Genomic DNA, 6,000 nt, shown 5'->3' on the forward strand with positions numbered 1-6,000 from the left:
TACAAAGCAAAAATACTGGAGCCAGATCTTACTATGTTTACTCCAAAGAAAGTCCTACTTGGTTCCATAGAATTTTCATTTATCCATCTACAAGAGGAAAATATCAACAATGCTACACGATTAGTCAGCCCAAAATATTCAGTTCTGTTTGCCCATGGTGCTTTCCGATCAACCAGCTATATTTATTGTTACATCTATAACATGCATTACATCTAGAAGCTCAAAACGCTGAGGTCTTCTTCAATTACTATGTGAGACAGGTTGGGCTAAGTATATTGATTCCCACTCTATTGGTGAATACAGATCAAAGTTATGGTTCTCTCTTTGAAAACACTAAATCAACCAATGGTTATACTAACTAAAGATTAGGGGGAACTAAAGTCTAACATAGATGGGAGGAAAAGTGTCCTAAAAGTGCCCTAAAATTCTACAAGGACTACCTTTGTTCATATTAATTGGCCTTCTCATAGGCCAGTGATGGCTAACCTTTTTGTTGTTGCGTGCCGAAAGCGCTCTTGCGCTCCCATAATGCGATGCATGCATGAGCCCCCCTGCATTCCCCCACATGCGTTTGTGACCATCTGCATGTTCCCCGCGCATGCGTGTGCAACCCCCTGCCCCCTGAATGCACGTGCATCTCCTGCATGCACCCCATCCCCCGCGCATGCATGGCAAAGCCCGAAAAACCAGTTGGCCAGTGAGAGGCGCGCGTGCATGCGCGGTGGAGCTGAGCTGGGGTGACAGCTTGCTTGCGCGCAGAGAGGGTTCTGCATGCCACCTGTGACACATGTGCCATAAGTTCACCACCACAGTCATAGGCCCTCCTCTGGGTTCCCTTTAACACTTAAGCAAAAGTAGCTACTAAACTAGAACAGGATTGCCTTACCTATTCCCTTTTTTGTTGTAAGGTACCCAGATTCACTCAGGTGAGATGGATGGTGAATGCATTAGATAGATAGATAGATAGATAGATAGATAGATAGATAGATAGATAGATGGATGGATGGATGGATGGATGGATGGATGGATGGATGGATGGATGGATGGATGGATGGATGGATGGATGGATGGATGGATAAATAGATAGATAGATAGATAGATAGATAGATAGATAGATAGATAGATAGATGATAGATAGATAGATAGATAGATAGATAGATAGATAGATAGATAGATAGATAGATAGATAGATAGATAGATAGTGGTTTATAGTATTTGTCCCATGCATTACATTTTATTACAACTTCTGCTTTAAAAAAATATACATTATAAATAAAAACAAAGTAATGTTTTCAATAAGATTTAGGTTTGTTATGGTTTACTAATCACATTTTAAATAAAACTATATTTTAAATATTGTAACCAGCCCAGCATTTTTTTGGAGTTGGCCAGCCTAGAAAAAGAATCCTAAATAAATAATAATGAAATAAATAACAGTTTTTTCAGTATAAAATAAGCAGGATAATCTCCTGAAGTTTAATTCAACAGTACAGTTAACACCCGATTTGATAACTTTGAATGCAAGTACTAATACCTGTCAGGTTTATTACATAAATAATGTATTTATGTCTTCAAAAATGATAACAGCTTTGAAATAGAGATGCTTATTTCTAATAAGGAATGTGAAAATTTTAAGAAACTGTTGAGAATACATTTCTGTAAATATACAAATATGGTAAAATGTGCTGTTTTCTCCATTTTCTTTCTTTCTTTGTCTAAAGGCATCCCAACTACTCTCATAAGATATTGTTTTAAGTATATACTATTTGTCTAAATATCAAAATTCAATAAAAGCTTGAGATAGTGCAAAACAGTTTTTTAATATGCTGACTTGCTTTCAGGATATGTTATAGAATGACATCATCAATGCAGCAGCAATTTAGTTTTAGGAGAACAATTTAACATTTTGAAGACTATGCCGCTGTCCCCAAACAGATTCGCTGAGCAACAAAACAAATGCTTTTGTAGTATTAGCATTGTATAGTCAGTACAATACAGTGTGAAAATGGAATAAAGAGTGCAGAAAAGCCTCTGTAGAACATTCACCAGGGATGAATACCAACCCATATGACCATGCACTGAGATAATGCTAGAGTCCTGTTTATACTGTATCACAATGTCAAACACTAAGCAAAGTTTCCAATATAGAGGCAACAATCTCTTATCCTACTATTGAACAACCTTTTATATATCCATTCATTCCCTTCTCACTATGAAGCCATTTCTGCCTAAACTTCTGGAAGTTCAATTATTCAATTAAGTGTATCATTTTAAAAAAACCATTGACACCCTTGGTATCTTGTTCTGATGGGGAGTATCTTTTAAAAAAGCATCTACAACTCATTTAGAAATTGTTTGTATGCCAATCAGATGTCAATGCATGACCACTCTGGATATATTTAACTCTCTCCAACACTCATAGTACAAAATTTAAGCAGCTACTTAAATTTCTTAACTCAATTCCCTGAGGTTACAAAGTTGACACTTCTGAGTTTTGTAAATTCTTACACTTACAATACTCTACCCACATACCTAAAAGTTCATGTGACCTGAAGAGGTTTACAGATAGTTCTCGATTTACTGACCCCACAAATAGGGTCAGAATTTCCATTGCTAAGCAAGGTGATTGTTAAGTGAGTCGTGCCCAATTTTATGACTTTTTTTTTGCCATGGTTATTAAGTGAATCATTAAGCAAATCTGGCTTTCCTCGTTGATTTTGCTTGTTGGAAACTGGCTGAGGTGATCACAAAATGCTCTCCACATGACCCAAGGATGCTGCAACCATGATAAACACACACTGGTTGCTTAGAATCCAAATTTTGATCATGTGACTCTGGAGATGCTGTGATGGTGGTAAGCGAAGGGACCAGTCACTATTTTCAGTTTGTTACAACTTCGAACAGTCGCTAAACAAATGGCTCTAAGTCAAGGCACACCCGTAAAAAGTACACAAATTATGTGGCAGAATTCAATGGCAACAAAGCAAAAATGAAAAGCTTCACATTTTTTCATCTGAATTCATTAGCAACAGGAATTTTCAAAGTCTGGTAGAGTTAGTTGTACAGAAATATGTCCAAGTTATAATAAAAGAATTTTGGATTTGCCAGATATGTATTCAAACAACAGGATTTGGAGATATCTGTGAGGCTTTCCATTTGGTCGGCAGTTAATTTGCTTTCTAAAACCCAAGAACAAAACATTGAGAAAAAGGCTTGGTAACTATGCTGTGAAATGAAAGCCCTGTTTGTTTCCTTAATGAAGCAATGGTTCAGAATAAAAAATTGGGTACATCCGTCATCTTTCTCCCTCCCTCCCATTTCTAGGCTTCAGGTGACCTTCCTATGAGTTCCCCCCTTCTAAGGGTTTGAAATATTTGCAAATTGCATATGGAAAACATTGTTTGGGGGAAAAGACAACTTCTAAAAAGCAAAACCTGAGATGATGTTAGCTATCTCCTGCTTCTCCATTCTGAAAAATTACCCTCAATGTAGGATGCAGGTACCCATATGTAACAAGTCTCACCTGCCATTTTTTTCTATCTTTTTGAAATGAATATAAAAGGAAAACTGACTTTCTTAACAATTTGGGCAGTAGTGTATTTAACAGGGTTGTACTGGAAGACCAGAGGATGTGTGTTATATTCTGCTTAAGGAAAAGAAATAAGAAATGATGAGGTTAAGAAATGAAAACCATGCAAGATATAAAAAAAAACCTGGAAAAATATCTTTCCAATGTTTAATAATACCTTTCCATTTTAATGCCTGCATAACCTATTAAGAACTTATTAGTATTTTCTCACCCAAATATACTAGTATCGTTTCAAATATCAGAAGGAAATGGTTCCTTCTTTCTGTTTCTGTCCTTCATTTCGCTTTCTCCTTCACATGCAGAGAGATGACCTATTGCGCTTACAACTCTTTGATATTCCTGCAGTGTTCCCTCTTCCAAAGTCTAAGGTTCACCACCAATTCAATTTTCACTCTCTGCTTCTCTATCAAAATCCTACCATTCGCTCACCTTCCTAAGACTCCAAAAAACCACACACCAGCCTTCCATTATGGGACATTCGGGATGAACTAGTTAGGAAGGCAAATCAGTATTTCCTGGAAAAGGCTGTATTACTAATACAGTGGATTAGCCACATCTTTACGCTTGTTTGATTCACAGCTTTACAGACCCGAATTATCTGGCATAGTCTCCTCACCCACGCATCTATGCCTAAATTCTCTGCAAAAAGAAGCTCCCACGGCAGTTTAAAGCCACTTTCGCCGGCATTCAAGGTTAACGCGGGGTAGGAGGGAGAGAACCTGTTCCTTTCCTAGAATATTTATGCCGGTTTACTGTTGTGTATTCTATTTACATTTTACATCAAGGTCATCCAGTCAGGTAACATGGCCCTTTACTCTCCTGATCACAGGCAAAGCTTAGGACCATACATTGTTGGGTGGCGATTATTCCAAGCAAAGGATCTTGGACTCTTGGGCAGCCTTGTTTTTTTAAGCTACACAAACCTCCACACAATTCCTCGGAAACCAGTCCCACAGGACCCGAAAGCGGCGGGAGTTCCTTCCGCGAATAGGTCTATATAGAATAGCATTCAATACACACGTTATAATCAGACACGCTGGGCGCCCCCGGGCAGCGAAAGGATCCTGCGGCGCGCTTGCATCGGGACCGGCGGAAAACACCCCCTTTCTTCGAGCCACTCCGAAACACCCCTCGGGTAGCCCTGAAAAAAAAAAGCCCACTCCGAAACGCTCCCAACCTTTCCCTTTTGGCGTAAAGCTGGGAAGGAAGGAGGGAAGGAAGGAAGGGACGGCCATGAAAAGCAGTTGTGGGAGAACAGACCTCTGCTTCACCCCCCCCTTCACCCCAGCGGCGGCTTCCCTCTCTTTCTTTCGCGGCAAAGCTGCCGCGCCACACACACACACACACACACACACACACACAAACAGCGCCTGCCGCCGCCCGCATTTAGAAGATGGGGGCAACGGTGCGGGGCAAACGCCCCCTCTCGCCCTGCAACTATAGCCAGCCCTATAAAGGAAGAGAGAAACGGTGCCCTTGGCGCCAAGGTTGGAGTACGGAAGGGTAGCGGGTGTGGGTGTGTGAGGAGGGGGAGAAGATTAGCTACCTCGGTCTCCGCCTGCGGTTTCTCCAGCCTCCGCCACTCTCCCGCTTTTCCCTTCGGGTTCTCAGCCGGACGGTGCGGTTCCTTTCGCCGCTCCCTCCCTCGCTCGCTCGCTCTGCGTCAAGGCGCGGGAAGGGGGCGGAGAGCGCGAAACAGCAGCAGGAGCAGCCGGCGCTCGCCTCGCTTCCTCCTCCTCCTTCTCCTTTCGTGGCGGGCTGCTTCCAAGTCTGGAAATCTGTTTTGGGAAGTGGTGTGGTGCAGCGCGGCAGTTCACCCTCCCCGTCTGCGAGGGGAAGGGGGCGGTGGGTCGGATTCCCGCGCCACGCCAAAGCCGGCTGGAAAGCTTGGGGGGGGGGGTTGTGTTTTTTTGGCTTTGCTTTTTTTTGCCCCCTTTTTCGGCTCGCTCGCAACGTTGCTGCCGCTCCTCGGCTCCTTTTCCTGGCGCCCCCAGAAGGCTCTCGAAGAGCCTCTGCTGCCGATTGAATACAAAATAAAAGAGCGGAGAGGAGCGGGGCGCCGCTTTTGCTGTCCGCGCTCCCTGTCGCCGCCCGTTTAAAAAGGGGGCGGAGGGGGGGTTCTCTGTTGCCGTCGCGTTTAAAAAGGGGGCGATGGGGGGGGTGTTGAAAAGAGGCTGCCTAGTTGGGCAACGGACACGAAAAAGAGCCCCTGCTGGCCCAGGTTTTATCCTAGCCCCATTGACTGGCCCTTTGGACTCGATGAGATTGAGCTGACGGGATGGTTAAACAGCGCGCGCATCTTTCTTCTGAGGAGAGAGGCCACCCTAATAAACTTTGAGAGGCGTTTTCAAGGAAACGTATGGGTCCACTTTCTGCCCACAAGAAATGTAGGGAAATCCCATCATTCCCAG

General features: G+C 42.9%; 1 protein-coding gene across 1 annotated transcript in view; it reads right to left on the reverse strand.

The window, feature by feature from the left end:
• Positions 1-5,294, reverse strand: part of LOC309386009 (PALM2-AKAP2 fusion protein-like) — a 73,509-nt gene extending 68,215 nt beyond the window's left edge. The window contains exon 1 of the mRNA XM_081940910.1: positions 5,136-5,294. The gene's annotated coding sequence lies outside the window, so the exon portion shown is untranslated. The remainder of the gene's footprint in view (positions 1-5,135) is intronic.
• Positions 5,295-6,000: the final 706 nt, after the last annotated feature.

This window comes from Natrix helvetica (genome assembly GCF_964273705.1).
Source record: "Natrix helvetica genome assembly, chromosome: 2".
NCBI lineage: Eukaryota > Metazoa > Chordata > Lepidosauria > Squamata > Natricidae > Natrix > Natrix helvetica.